The 14,629-nt window shown below is 43.0% G+C and overlaps 1 protein-coding gene across 3 annotated transcripts in view; it reads right to left on the bottom strand.

Annotated features, from left to right (window-relative positions):
- Positions 1–14,629, bottom strand: part of SPIDR (scaffold protein involved in DNA repair) — a 2,204,159-nt gene that overhangs the window by 1,650,377 nt on the left and 539,153 nt on the right. The window lies entirely within an intron of this gene.

A 14,629-nucleotide genomic window follows, 5' to 3' on the forward strand; every position in this document is an offset into this window, starting at 1 on the left:
AACAGCACCCTCACTCGTGCAGTGGGATTGGTCCAACTCACCATTTGCCTCTTCACAATCAAAGGCAAAGAACCTTCATTGGAGTGGGGCGTGGAAAAGTTTAGTTCAACTGAACATTGGAAGCTATGATTACGTCACAATGCAAGAGGACAATCGGACAATGTATTCACAGACATAAGCTCTAAGACAATAAATGTACACATTTTCAATTGAACTCTCTTGCTTGGGGTGAGGACAAGTTCAAGTGGCCAGTCTAGACACATTACCAAAAAAAAAAGGTCATGACAAATTTGTATTTACAGGGCAGACACCAGGGGAACAGCTTAGCGTGTTGTCCTTGCTGGGACTCCTTGTGACATCTTGGCGACATCCCAAGAAACATTATCAGCACCTGAGGTAAGGTTAGAAGGCCTGAACCACCGGGAGGTCAGATCCCATCTAACCAGCCCAATGCCCACAAGAAACTCTCATTAGGAGAGTTGTGATACTAAACTCCAGAGCATTCTTGGATAAAATGACCATTCTTTGGCATTTTCTGACCAACAAAATATGGGAGCAAGAGGGTGAAAGGAATTTTTCCACCAACATTATTTAATATGATTAATTGATAAAATCGTTACGTTGACAAACATATAAAGCAAATATTGTAGAAAAGCTGAAATGAACATAGCTCAAAAGGTGAAAACAGATTCAGTGAAAATGCTTTAGTAAACAATTATTGACCAGTTAAATAAACTATCTAAACAATTCTGCTTGTTGGTAGGGGTCAACTTTCACAGCCACCCCATGACTATTGTGTGCATTTACCTACCAACAAGGCCAGACTTCAAATGCAGAGGTAGATTTCAGTAGGTCTTGATTATGAAGCTTCTCTCGAAACAGTTATAAAGGGTCCCTGACTCATAGAATTAAACACCTAACTACGCTTCACTAAATCTCGGCTATAAGCCCATCCCATCACAGTGGATGAGATTTGAAGCAATCAAAATTAACAATCAACAATCAACATTTCCGTATATAGGCATATCCATTATCGGATCATTTATCTCGGTCAACTCTAGGTGAATAATATACCTGTTAATTGTCCAACATACTTTCTATCAAATTATTGAATCTCACAAAAATATTTATAAAGAAATCTTCTGTGTTGTTGAAACAGAAGAGAACTGTTTCTTTACAGGTTGTTTTTAAGCACATCCTCTTAAAAGTTGGCAATAAAAGCAGTATATGTAGGGAAACAAATGTTGAGAGAGAACATATAATGTGAGATGAAATTTCTTTACAATATTCACAGAACATGTAAGATAAATTGTCTCTTTTCTAATTCCATGATTGTTTTATTTATCCTAAATCAGAGTCCAAAACTTATTCATAGATATTTTCTTCTGAGCAGCATAGCGATTAAAACTGGATGATATGGAGAATTCATTTTTTTTCATAGTTTCCCTTGATTAAACTAAAATGGGAATATTTGGTGTGTTTTTGAAGATCTTTGCTGCGATATTGTAAAAAAATGTTTCTTCAGGAGGCATTGGAAATTGGAATATGCAAGTGTTTCTTCCCTCGGATTTGACATTCCTAGCTATTTAAAAAATATTTGAAATTGTGGGATGCCTAGAAGAGTTCCCTTGAAAGATTTTTCATCTGCTCTCAGGGGCGTGTCTTGGTCAGTAAGACTGGGGCATTGTGAGCTTCAGATTTTAAGAATATCACGCTGGCATATCATGTAAATCATTATTTGAGAAGAAGGTGCATGAGAGGGGATAAGGGCCAGTGGAAAGGTAAAGGAGAGCGGATTGTGAGGAGGGTACTTAAAACACAGTATTTTGTAAAATAACCATGTTTTAAGACCTTCAAAATAGAGACAAGAGAGAGTGTTTTTGTCTGAGTGAGTATTTAAAAATCCTGGGTGAAATCCGACAAACACCTTACCATACCAGATTGAAAACACCTGTACCTGGCTATTTATTTAAAGAAAATACATTTATTAGGGTGGTGTGACACCCCAAACACCACCCCTGAAGCTACGCCGCTGCCCACTCTCTTCTTTCTAAACCAGTACCTTAATAGAGCACCATTTGCTGATCAATAACGCCAAATTCTAGTCAATTTGAGCTTGGCTGGATGATTGGGGAAGGCTAAAGATTAATCTAAATACTTTGCTTCAAGTTTAACCATGAATTAATTTTATCTGGAAAAGCTTCCAAACTGTAAGTTAGTTTAAGTATACACTTGGCTTTTATAACCGTTAAAAGTGGTGACCTAGATGGACCATCAACGTTTTTAGACAGACAATTTTCGTAGTGAAAATCTCAGTGATGTTGCTTTGTGATTATTATTGCTTGGAGGTGTGCTTTATGATCCCCATTTTTGTGAAGAGTGACACAAAGGTATGTGTAGGTGTTTACAGTTTCAATCATTTGACCCACTATATTCCAATTTCTACCCTTTACCTTTTTTAGGCCAAGAGATAATACTTTTTTTTTCATAACAGATCTCTAGTTCGTTTTGAGCACAATAATGGTATAGATTCTTTAGAGTGTATTGTAGGCCAATTCAAGTATGATCAAGGAGGGTTGTTTGGTCCACAGACTGTATTATGTTTACTTGGTATCCGTTTAACTTGGGTGGACAAGCTCTTGAAATAGTTGACTTCGCTTCAATGCCGAAGATGTAACGAATAAAAGGAGACAGCAAGGAAACAACCCTGCTTTCGGCACTTATTTACCAAGATATCTTAAGTGATACAAATGTTTTCACCTAGTGTTATTAGAATCCAGCTGTTTGAATATGGCCTACTAATAGCATTCAAATAATTTGTCCAGGATTCCCCATTTTCTAAGTTTGGCCCACAGTAGATCTCTGTTGATACAATCAAATGTTTTGAAACCTACAAAGCAGACATACAGTTGGCTGTGAGAGCTGGTTTCTTTGTGCACTTACAAACTAATTGCCACGGTTTTAATGTGCTGAAATTAGTTGAGAACTCTGTCTTGAATCATGGAATTAAGTTATTTTCTTCTGTGCAGGCTTTCAGATCTTCTAGTCTTAGTGGTGTGAAATATTTTTACTCTGCATCCCCACAGGATACCAGGTCTATAATTGGTTTGATTTTGTTTGTTGCCTTTTTTATGAAATTGATATTAATGTGAACCTTGCCAGGACATAGGAATATATCCTGTGTTTAAGCACCTCTCAAATATATTTTTTAGGGGTTCAAGCCAATACTCCGGTTTTAATTTATAAAAACTGCAGGCAGGATACAGTTTAACCTGGCGCTGCATACTTTTTGCTCTTCTTTATTATTCTGGATATCAGTTGTGTGGTTTCCCATTCAACTTTCGAGAGATGCATAGCTACTTGGATCAGTGCCAGGTGAATCGAGGCCCATGTGGATACAGGTGAACTATGTGTGTTTTTCTAATATATTGTTAGTTCGTCATTTTGTTCACCATAAACATATATGAAGCTTACACAATTGATTCATAGAGTTGCAGTCACTGTATTTATATCTGATATTTTATTGACATGGGTATAGAACTCCCTGACATTTCTAGTTCTGCATTCCTTGTATAAGTCTAGCCATTGTTAATCTTTATATAAAGCCTGGTATATCAAAAAATATTTTGATACAGCTGTCAGAGGAGCCATCATTTAAGAGGCAAGTTGGCATTATTATTTGCTTGTTTGATCTTTCTAGTTTTGTTTATAAGTTCTCTCTTCTTGTTTCGTAGTTCCAGTGTCTACCATGCCTTTTCTGATTCGTTAGTGGGGAAAACGTTTTTCTTTCTATCCTTAAGGTTTTAAATGGTCAATTAATTTATTCCATAATACGGGTCCGTAGGGACCTTCTTTCCCAGCCACTAACTACAGGAACGTTTCCATGGTTGAGGACTATTTGATTTGTATTAATTTGTGTCTTCCTGTGATTGCCCTCAGAGGTTTTATAGAAGGAATAACATGGTCAATTATAACCAAGGACATAGTTTGCAATACGTGGTCGCTTTCTAGCTGGGGTTGTATTTAAAAACTAGTAAAGCTGTTAACTAGTTCGATGGAAGCAATGTACAATCTAATACTGCTTTCCTTGTTTTTTTGCAATGTAACTGATGTAGGTGTGTCATTTACAGTACACTCATTGGTTACTCTCAAATTCATTTCAAAGAGTAACTGAATAATTTCCCAGCAGATCCTTTCTCTGAAATAGGATTGATTTACTTTGAATAATCCAAAATTGGTATTGATCACGATGTGTGGCATTTTCTGGGCCTTGAGACATGAGATTAATATTAAAATCTCCTGTTAATACTATAGCACCAATGTAATATCCTATATTGTAGTTGATACTGCTTATATTAAGTCGGCAATTTTTTGTGGCTTCTTTTCGCCTCCATGCTGCACATATATATTTACCATTATTAAGAATGCATAGCTGAATGTTTTCTTTAAATTCTCACTATAATTGATAATAACCATGGTTGACCTCTATCCATTTTTTCAATATTAATTACAGTCTTGTTGTTACCAGGGTTGCCAGTCCCCCAGATGGTCTTCCTTTAACTGCTTTTCTTGTTGCTAGGCTCTAGAACATTTCAAAGCATGGGAGGTGTTCATTTTCCAGGTTTTTTGGAGACCTACTATGTCTAAATTGGAAATGAATTATTGCGTCCTCATGGTTGGTAAATTGTATTCATTGAGGTATTCTTGAGGAGCCAACCTATATCTGGTTAATGATTTCCTAATCTTTACTCCACAACAAAATGTTAGGAACTGGGAGTTTCTCTAGATGGTTTACAGGGGATTTCTTCTGAGAGTCCCTTTTTAAGATTTCGCATAGATAGAGCATGTGATGTCGCTGCAAGACCTTTTCTTTACATACAGTGAGCTTACAGCCCACTACCAGCTTACCATTTGTAAGCTTCGGTGTCGCTCTCATTTAATTCATCCGCGTTTGTCACTGCAGGCGTGCGTCATGCCCTCTTCTTGTGTTTGGCCCTCCCCTAGAGCATGGACCAAGTACCCGAGTCCATCCCCTGCTCCCATTTTTGGAGCTACTTTTTTCTTTGCGTTCAAGCACTCCATATGAGTGCTTGTGATTTCAGTGTGTCTCCCAAATACCAGTCTATGTAGCTTCTATATCCTCCCACCCATCCCCCTTCCATGTTGCTTCTTCTCCCTTCCACCCCTACCCTGTATTACACGCCACTACAATCTACACCACTGCACCCCTCTACACCATTGCACTCTAAGCCACCGCACTGTAAGCCACTCTGCTCTTCTCTGCACTGCTGCACTGGACACAACTGCCCTTCACACCACTCTAATCTATACCACACTATTATATGCCACTGCACTCTACCCTGCACCACTTATGCTACTGCACTCTATGACACTACTCTTCACCACTCTTCACCACTGCACAGTACTTACACCACTGCACTCTGCACCACTCTACTCTGCAGCACTGCACTCTACGCCACTCTACACTACAGCACTGCACCGTTCTGCACTCAGCGCTCCTCTAATCTATCTATTCTGAAGCACTACACTCCACGCAACTGCATTCTATGCCACTCTACCCTTCACCACTGCATTCTACTTTACACCATTCTTCGCAGCAGCACACTATGCTGCTGCACTCTACAATGCTCTATTCTGCGGCACTGTACCCTACACCACTCTAGTCTACACAACTGCACTCAATGCCCATCTAATCTACTCCAAACCACTCTACGCCACTGCACTCTACTCTATACCACTGCACTCCATGCTACTGCACTCCATGCCAATCAGCTCTGCACCACTGCACTCTGCTCTGCACCACTGCACTCTATACTGCACCACTCTATGCCACTGCACTCTACTCTGCATCACTGCACTCTACACCACTCTACTGTACTTAACCCTGGTCTACACCACTGCACTCTTCACCACTCAATGCCACTGTACTCTACGCCACTCTATGCCACGCCACTCCACACAGTGCCACTCTACCCCACTCCACTCAATGCCACACTACTCTACGCCACTGTACTTTAGCTCACTTCACACTATGCCACTCTAAGCCACTATACTCCACTCCACACTACTTTACACTATGCCACCCGTTGTCGAGCCATTCCACATCACCCACTGCACTCTAAGCTACTCCACTGTATGCCACTCTACTCTATGTCACATTACGCCATGCCACTCCACTCCACTCCACTCTGCTGTACAACATGGCTAAAAGACATTGGCAAAACCAATAGCTCTCACATAGGTGAAAACTATTGGCTTTGCCAATGCTTGTTAAAGAGATGCTGCTGGCCATGACCAGCACTCGTTTTTGTGGAGTTGATTTTTTATTGGGATAGCATTGTCGGTTTCAAGGGCAATTTTGACCTATTGTATACTCCATGTCTAAATGTGCTATTTACCGGACCTTGGCTCTTCTAAGGATGGGTAATTTTTTTTTTGCAAGCGCATCTTGTTTTGTCATCTTCAGATGTAAAGTTACTTCTCCTCCACCTAACATAAAGCCAGGAGACAGACATACCCTCCTCCCTGTTCTCCCTACTTGATACAATTACCCGGCAAGGAAGAAAAACAAAGAGTTAAGGGGGGATGACCAGTCACCATTTGAAAGAGGATTTAGTGACAGGGCCGCAGCAGTACCACATTGTGTGTGCATATGTGGCTGGAGGTTTTGTGTGAAACAGGACAGAGATTAAAACATGCCTTTTTAGGTCTCGCCTTGGCAGCGCATGTGCTGCATTCGCTGTCTTAGATAGACATAAAGTAATCTCTATGTGTTGGCAAACGGCTGGTAGTTTCTCCTGCCGCTTGCCATTTGCTGAATGTTGGTATAGCTTTTGTTAGCTTGGTTTTGACTGGCTGTTGATGTCAAACTAACTTCCGTGTAGTCCGAAAGCAGCGATAACCAACTACAGTTTTCGTCCGCACTGTTCAAACTCTTTGTCTCACGCATCTCTGTCTGACGTAAACATGGCAGCGGCGCATGCGCAAGGAGCCAGTGTGCGCGAGGGGCTGGCAGCGCATGCTGCTTGTTTATTTTTATTCCTCATCCATGCCCCCTCCCTCCCGCGAGCATGCCGTCCGCGGCTGTGTGCTATGTTCATGGAGCCCCACCATGCAGTATCCCGCTAAAATGCGTGGCGCATGCCGCTTGTTTATTTTTATTCCCCACCCACGCCCCGTCCCTCCCGCACACATGCAGGCCGCGGATGTGTGCGTCGTTCATGTGCGCTCCCCCCATGCAGTTTCCCGCTACAATGCGTGGCTTATGCGGCTTGTTTATCTTTATTCCCCACCATGTGCAAGTGTCCACTAAATGCCCCAGCCTCTTTGTTGTCATCTTATTTTAACCCGCTGGCAGGATGGGTCTTGTTGGGTGTACTGTCTTAAGCCCAGCGTGCTATTTCTCAAGGCAGAATGTGGATTATTAATTATTTCTGTTATGCTGCACATTGCTATCATGCGGACATCTGCCATTAGCCTGACCTCGCAGCCCCTTGGAGGCCGTCAGGAATCTTGCAGCCAGTCTCGTCCAGTACTGCAATTTTATATTGAGTTTATGCTTTTGTAGTCAGATGCATTAATGTGATTACACTACAGAATCAAATGGAGTTACCGGATCACCCCACATACTGCGTTGTACATAACAAGCACATTACATGTGAAAACACACAAAAATGTAAACCATTTTACATGCTCAACACATATGATTCTTTAGCAGCTCTGCCATGATATACATTTTCGAGTTAATCTGCTTGTTTTTTACCCACTTGAGTTTTTTTTAAACGTTTTTTTCTACACCTTTTTCCTCCTGTTTCCTAATTCACTGCTACTACTATACTTCTTCATTCGAGCACATGCAAAACAAATTTCCTAAACAGTTCCATCCTTTCAGCCTTATGACAATACTTAACACTACAAGACAGTAACAAGAGTTTACAAGCATTTGCAATGCAATAGGTCTCGCATTTACTAGAGTTTGAGCTATTGGCATTGTAAATGAAAATGCCTTTTATTTACTTGTTGATTTTTAAAACATAAATAAAAAGCATTGTTATTTACGATGCCAATAGCTTAAACTCTCACAAATGCGAGACCTATTGCATTGCAAATGCTTGTATTCCACAAAAAGTTTGTAAAGTAAGTGTTTAAAATAGACTTGTCTGTGTCACTTTGGTTATTTTGTGCACTTATTGCAGCATACTGTGCCAGATGTACGACATGCAAAATAGCGCATTGCAAATAGCAAGTCATTCGCGACTCGCAATTTGCGAGGCGCTATTTTGCATGAACAACAGTGTGTTTTACACTGTTTGCGATTCCCAATGGTGTCACAAATTGCGAGGCTCATGAATTTTAATGAGCCTCTCGCAATTTGCGAGCCCATTGGGAATGACAGATCCTTTCAGGGATGGTGGCCTGCTGGGCTCAGCAGACCACCATGTCTGGGATTGCTGTTTCCTTAAAGGAAAACGGGATGCATTTAAAAAAGAACAAGCAATGACATAGCCAATAGGTCTCACCTTTGGTGTCTTAAGTGTTTAGCTAGAGCTATTGGCTATGCCAATATGTTAAAGTTATGTTGTAGAAAAGTGAGGCTGCTGTCTAGCATATTGAACATTTTTAATAAAAAATAAATTTGTTGATTCCTCTGGTGCACTGCGACAAGTGCAGATTTCTACATTTATCACAATTAAAAGCACTGACACTGTGGACTACATCTGGATTAAACAAACCTTGGACTAAGTTTGAGCACGTTAAGAGTTGCACAATTTCACAGGAAGCAGCAACATGTGGTAAAACATGGAGGAGGGGAAACTCTCAAACACACCAATGATGGACTTGTGTGCCACAAGTGAACAGGAAGGGCTCATTCACAATGTTCTGCACAACATACTCATATACAAGACTCATCACGGAAAATACAAACACCAACTCTAGTGCCTGAGATAAAACCCTGATATGGACACTTCTGTTCATCATTTGTGAACTAGTAGACCAAGGGTGCCCAACACAAGTTCAGGAGGGGGAGCTCTATGCCACATTTTTGGACCTAAATAATGACTTTGTAAGCAAGTCACATCTAGTGTCGTGGTATGCACAGTGCCTTCGATGGTTGGGGTTTTAGACACTAATGAAGTAGCTAGTAGGGCTGGATTGCATGGAATAGTCCAATAGAAGCCACACCTAAACAATGAAAAAGAAAGAGAATGAGGAAGTGGTAGGATTACGCTGTGCAAAGAAGCTCAATCTGATAAATTCTAAGTACATCTGGAAGATCCTGTAAGTGGTGGTTAGAGCATCGACCAACGAGGAGCTGTAGGTTCTCTAGATAAGAAGGAGTTGTGCATTTGTATTAGTTTATTGCGCTTAAATGCCCCCTCAATTAGTGACGCTGTTAATAGATACCACAGCTCACAGTGCAAGTTGACAGAGGACAGAGGAAGACCCATGGTAGCGACATAAAGTACGAAACTGCCGGAGAGACAGGGTCGGATTGGGATCACAATTCGGCCCGGGCACTGACGAAAAAAGTGGCCCACAATCAAGAGGCGTGGCCCATATTTAAGGGGCGTGGCCCACATTCAAGGGCCGTGCCCTTTCATGAAACATAATTTGCACAGACAAGGAATCAAAAGTGGGAGGATACTGTTCTTGCACAGGACACAGGGCCAAGGTGACAATGGCCTACATGCTGAGCAACTAAAAAAATAGCAAGGCCCCTTTCTGTCACAAAATTATTCCTGCCCTCCAGCACAGGAGCACCTGAAAAGCAGCAAAGCCCCTGCTATTACTAACCTACTTAGCCCTCCCCAGACCTTCAGCTCAGGAGCACATGAACAGAGGTAAGACCCCTGCAATTAGTAAATTAATCAGCCCTCCAGGCCTCGGGAAAATGTCCTGTCAGGGGAGCACAAAACACAGCTTTCTGGGTCATCCAAGGTAGCCAGGTAGCCAGTGGGAGGCTGAGGTGAAGCTGGAGCATGGGAAGTGCCTTCCCAGTGTGTTCTGGCAGTTTGAGTGTTTACCATTTACTGTAGTATTACCCTTGTACCTGTGTATGGTACCCTTTTGTAACTTGCACACGTCACTTTTCTCTGGTATCACACTGTATGCTACCTCTCACTTTTGTTTGCTTTAGATACTTGCACAAGTGCCACCATTGCCTACGTAACGTTTGTTCTTGTGCTGGAGTGTCTGCCATTTATTGCAGTATTATACCTCTACTTGTACTTTGTACGCTTTTGTAACCTGCACACATATCACTTTTTCCTCCTGTAATGTACCGATTGCTACCTCGTGTATTTTGGTTGCTCACTCTTGTCACTTTTGATTCACGTAACTTAACGTTTGCTTTTGTAATTTGTCCACTTGTAATTTTTCTCCTCATGTATTATTGCTGTTCCTAGTGTGAAGCGGTCTGACACCTTCGGGTAAAGCCCGCGCCATATAAAATCGCATAAATAAAATAAAAAAATTCCAAACATCACCTGGCCCCCACAGCAAGACCCATTCTTCCTCGCCCACTATGCCCTGAATGTGAAGGGCTGTGGGCTAGGTGTTAAAACTAACACCGTTTCTGGGCTGCATGGGCCCCAGGGGGGCCGAGGTGAAAATGGCTCAAAGGCCTGAGAAACACCTGGCCCCCAGGGAGGCCGATTCTTGCAAACAATCACCCCTCCCCAGCCCAGCCTCAGCTTGATTGCTTGGCAGGCCAGGGGTGAAGGAGAGGCCACAGCTGACAATCGCTGTCCGGCCGCACAGCGAGGCTGCTTTCATTTTCTCTGTCTGTCTCGGTGCACTCTGTGGGCCGGGTTTTTTTCTCCCCTTTCCTAGTCCACTCTCTGTGGACTGGGACAGGGGAGAAAAAAACGGCCCACAGAGGGCACTGAGGCACCGGCCCTTCGGCCCATGCCCGAATGCCCGCCTTGCCAATCCGCCCCTGTGGAGAGACCGTATCCCTTCATTGCAACCTTGCACCTGGAGACTCTTGTGCATGCAAGATGCAGCAACTAGCTTCAGTAGAGCGTTCATGCAGCACAGGACCGCCTTGAAAGAGAGAGAGAGTGCGAGCGAAAGAGAGAAAGCAAGAGAGAGAGAGTGCAAACGAAAGAGTGTGATCGGGCGAAAGAGAGAGAGAGAAAGAGAGAGAGAGAAAGAGTGCGAGCGAAAGACAGAGAGTGAGGTGGGGAATGGAAAAAAAAAGCGCGGCCTGTGCTGTGTTTAATGACGTGGCCGCAGTAACCCTATCTCAAGTGGGGGAGGTGTGCTGTCTGCCTGCTGGAACTCAAACAAGCAGCAGCTGTTTTGAAGCACTCATGCTTGTGCGGGCATACCAAAACATTTGTGACCTCTCTCTTAGAACAAAGCAAAACCAAGGGAGATGATGTGTGTTGAACAATGCAAGCACTCACCCCCAGTCAACTGATCTGGGTTCAATCCATCATCATTCTTTAGCTCACTCCGCCACCTACTGTTCAGACATGGCCATATGCAAATAAGTCTAACCCTGTGCCTCATGGGAACAGTCCAGCCCGAACTGCCAAGCCATGTCTTCCCTGGACCGGAAACAAGCATCCTGGGACCGGTTTCCGGCTAATCAGTCGTCATCAGCCAGGCTAGCTTGAATCCAGTGGCAAAGTGAGCAAGGGATCCACATTTGGGCATACCCTGCCAACTTAGGGTGAACAAAGCAAAACCAAGGGGGATGATGGATGGAGTGCTGTTCGCCCTAAGTTGGCAGGGTATGCTTCACTGACATCACTCTGCCTCCTTATCCAAATTTCAACCAGCCATCAGCTCCTGCTCTATCTTTTTGCCACACACTATCTTCTTGCCTATCCTGTTCCATTCTTCTCTGCTTGCTGTCCAGACATGCAAAGTTGGCTAACTACGTACATCTGGTAGCTACAAGAGTTTGGGGAAGAGGCTTCCATTCATAAGGTTCCTTCCCTATTCTTACGGAGATTCCTCCTTTACCTTCTCTGTTGGCTCCTTTTTCTATCAAACTGTACTCCACTCACGTGACCCCATATTAGCATAAAGCTAATTTAAGAAGCTAACATAATACATCATGCACAAGGTCTAAATTCACTTAGTGATTCTGTCACTTTAGAGGTATCAGTGTTTGGCCAAAAGTCCTCAAAGCTCATTAGGGCAACCCCATGCTTCCATAATCCAGAGCAAGAAGCAATTATTATTAGAAATCTCCTGTCTAATGGTATTCTACCGTAAATATCCCATGTGATGTGCTGCTGTTCATTGCAGTCCCTACTGGGTAGTTCTAATTAAGACAACATTTTCATGGAAAATTTACTTTTTTGGTTTGCCTATAACTATGGGGCTGCTTGACAAATCTTACAAAACTTTCCACAAAAAAAGTCTCATCCACCCACGGTCCTCCCTGGAAGGTTTTGGGGTCATCCATTATGCGGGGTCCAAGAAAAGAGTGGGGTCCCAAAATGCATTTTCCCCTTGCAATTTCCATAATTTTTTATTGGGAGCCATGGTTTCATAAAAAATGGCCTTTGAAATATAAGCCCACTGGGCTGAGCCTGGGCCCTTGTGATCGGCAGAAGCATTATTTTTGTGGATGCAGACATGTGGCCCATCCCTCCTGTGCTATTTTAAGGCCCGGGGACCTCATTCCATGGGGTTGATTTCATTTTAACGGGGAGGTTGGCGTGGGGTCCGTCATCCCCTGGGTTAGATCTGCTTTTTATGGGGAGGGGTCCCCCTTTCTGATCCAGCTTATGGCCTCGGAACGCCATCCCCGGGGGCCCAATGACTTACAGCGTCCAGGGGAGCCATCCTCTACGACATTGTGTGGTCACATGCCCAGGAAAACATGGTCAGGGAGAATTTATTTCATCTCCCGGCTCGCAATCTCCTGGGCAGGGAATACAGCTTTGCTCCCGCCCAGCGGGAGCAGAGAAAAAAGCTGCTCCCTCTAGGAGGGAGCAAAACAACACAACTAGCACCCAACGTACATAAGATGGATCCTGGCTGGAGAAACAGCAGGGGCTGTAGGGGTGCTGCCCCCAGTAGCCTCCAACGTTTAAAAAAAGTTATGGGTACCCCAGGTGGCACTGAGGAACCCATGATATAAAAATTAATTGGCAGGCTCTTGCTGGGACCCAAAATGGGTATTGGCTGGGGAACCGGGAGTGGAGGCCTTGGGGCTCCTCCCCACAACCCCCAACATTTAAATTTAAAAAAAGTGTGGGTGTACCAGGTGCCACCTACAGTGTAAAGAAAATTTCAGGCTCCTTCTAGCACCCAGGGTGGGTGCTAGCTGGGAAGTAGGGAGGGGCTGCGAGGACATTAAAACTCACCCCACAGCCACAAAATATGCATAAACATTGGGGGTCCTGGGTGGGAAAGGGGCCAAAAAGTACACAAACAAAAATAGGAATAATTAATGAGCATCTGGAACCGCTCATCTATTATTCACTGCTCCAGGCAAGGAGCAACCCAGAATGCCCTGCGAGGGCTTTTAAATTATATTTTTTAATCCTGGTGGAGATCCTCAACAGACTAAAGGCACCACCAAGCATTTATTTTCATTTTGTGGAGGGCTGCATAGAGCACAGAAGCCCCTCAGGAACATTAAAATAAATCATTAGATTAAATCTCCTAGCAATTAAATCCATGACTCCACGGTAGGTTACCATTATTTTTAAAGCACTCTGAGCTTGAGCTGTATGCTATTTAACTGGAGTGTAGGAACCCATTGTGGTTTGTCATATTGATGCATTTTGTGGCCTGAAAAATGTTTTTAAAGTCTTAAAGACATGTTTATAGACTTTTTAAAAAATGCTTTATTTACAGTATTTTGTAATAATAAGTATTATTAAGCATTGCACTGTGTATATTTATAAAATATACTGTTTTATTTTGATTATTGGTGACTTGTTGACAAAGTCAATAATGTGTGCACCACCGCCAGTAGAACTGCCTTTTACATTTACATATTAAAAAAGGGGAGGTTGGGTGCCACCAATAGGTGCAATGCCCCCTACCCCCCACTGTGCATGGTCAAAGGCTGTGCGCAACGTGAGGCTGCGCGCAAGGGCCTGCGCTCAACTGATGCAGCTGAAGGCCATGATCGATGGGAGTTGGGTGTCCTTGGGGGTTGGACACAGGGCTTGGGCGCAGGCCAGGCCATCGGCCCACCCTGACATTGTGCACAGCCAAAAGCCATGCACGGTGGGGGCCTGGGCACCTGTGGGGAGTTGCATGGTGATGGACATCTGACTTTTTCTTTTTTTGTTTTTTTAAACTGAGAAATTCACAGAAAAAAACAAAGGTTAAAGTAATGTTATAATTATGAATTGAATTAATATTTTACTTTACATTAAAAAATATATTGTAATTCTCATGGTTCATTTATGTGCGTAATATAAAATTCAATAAAAAAAATTATAAACCTAAAAATATATAAATTCACTGAAGAAACAAATGTTCGCGCACTTGTCGGAACCTGGAGAAGAAATGGCTCCACGACCGAACGCCAGACAGCCACACAGCCCACAAGAGCGCCACCCGCAGACACCATCAACTCGTCAGGACCGCCTTCAAGGACCGCTTAGAAAACAACGCACACAACACC

The sequence above is a fragment of the Lissotriton helveticus genome, chromosome 4_1, assembly GCF_964261635.1.
Source record: "Lissotriton helveticus chromosome 4_1, aLisHel1.1, whole genome shotgun sequence".
Lineage (NCBI taxonomy): Eukaryota > Metazoa > Chordata > Amphibia > Caudata > Salamandridae > Lissotriton > Lissotriton helveticus.